The sequence below is a fragment of the Aulonocara stuartgranti genome (genome assembly GCF_965226115.1).
Source record: "Aulonocara stuartgranti genome assembly, chromosome: 15".
In the NCBI taxonomy this organism is placed as follows: Eukaryota; Metazoa; Chordata; class Actinopteri; order Cichliformes; family Cichlidae; genus Aulonocara; species Aulonocara stuartgranti.
The window spans coordinates 42,025,001-42,026,815 of record NC_138951.1 but is presented as its reverse complement, the minus strand read 5'-3'; positions in this window follow the sequence as shown (position 1 = coordinate 42,026,815).

Genomic DNA, 1,815 nt, shown 5'->3' with positions numbered 1-1,815 from the left:
TAAGAAACTGCAAAAATAAACTGTTAGTATCAGAGTAGCAGTAGAGCCTCTTATGGCCCTGTGACTGCAACACTCATTACAGAGCAGAACAACAAACTGCCAGATCAATGCAAAACTGCGATGTGTGAAGTTTGGCCTTGAGGCTTGAAACAGATTAAGTTTGCATTTAAAATGTGTGAGTGTGAGTTGTTGTGCTGATGGGAGGGAAGCAAATTTAAAAAGATTGTTCTTCTTAACAACTCTGCAATAAATCTCTGACGAACAGTTCAGCACAGAAAGTGCTTTTAATGTATGAATATAATACTGGCCTGCAAAAGATGCTCACCTCGTCACTGCTGTACTGACAGTGTGTTGTTATTGCCACAGCTTTCACAGCAAACAGGTGTACTGTTGCCCTCTGTTGGTAACAACAGCAGCGAGCACTGCTTTACAAGTTTCAATCTCTCGACCAGGATCGTCCCACTGCAGGCATCGAGGGCAGGAGTCCTGCAGGTTTCAGATGTGTCCTTGATCCAACACAGCTGATTTAAATGACTAAATGACCTCCTCAACATGTGCTGTGGTTCTCCAGAGGCCTGGCAATGAACTGTGTTGACGCAGAGTGAGATCTAAAACCTGCAGGACACCGGCCCTCGAGGCCTGGAGTTCCCCACCCCTGCTCTCGGCTATGAAGTGTAAATGAACACTTGTTGGATGTGTTTTCACTCATGTATTGCTGAATAATATTGCACAAGTGTTGTAGACACTGTGCACCTAAAAATGATTTATAATAAAAATGTATGATATTGAAATCCATATATTTAAATATTTAAACATTCTTTGCCAAAAACAGAATAAATAACGTATTTGTTGTTCTTATCTGTACCTGATCAAACTGACCAAGTGATGGAATCAATCCTGAAACTGTGTGTTTAGCTTCAAAGAATAAGATGTTGTCGATCACGTCAAAAACAAATCTGTGTTATTTTAAAAGAAACCACCTGCAGGATTTAGAAATCAGGCATTCGGGAACAAATGATCCATCATGTCCACACTGCTTTTATAAACACGATGAAGCTCATGTGCAAGTTCAATGAGGAAGAGTCACTCGTCTGTTTCCCAGGTGTTGGCAGCTAATCTAAGCTTTGCATCACTTCCACTTTCCCACGCTGTCAAGACGATTGTGACTTCTCCAATCAGCTTTCTGCTGACCGTGTTTAGGCCGATCAGCCTTCACTCCACGTGCTTTAAAATCTCAGAGTGCATCTGTCATTCTCCCACTCGGTCGCCTCCGTGCAACCGACGTCCTGGGAAGAAGGTGGAGTGGGTCCTGCCTTTATCCCTGTCACTGCTGGTCTTTCTAATGATCTCTCCTCATTGAACCATACTTCACTGTGATGTTCACAATGAGGTGACTTACCAGAAAAAGTAAAAACTCAGTGTGTACATGAGTAGATTGCATGATTGAAAGTTACAAAAGTTTTAGACATTAAAACCGTTCTCAGGTACAGAACGAGGCACCCACGTCCAGTTTAGTGCAGACTGCTCCTGCAGAGGCACCACTGGTTTTTATTTTAGGCTTATCTATTAAAATGTACTACGTGACTCTATCACTAAGCACCCAACCCTCTGCTTCACACAGATGGATGAATACTTGATTTTTTAAATCTTTAAATATAGTACAGAACTGCCAGTTCCGCTGTTCGCTGTGTCTTGGGTTAACAAAGCATGGCAAAGCAGCTGCTATCAAATCGTTAATTGCTGCCTGAAATGATAAAACATCTGTGAAAACATTTAAAAGCTTGTTTGTTCTCTAAACTCTTTGTCTGGACATTA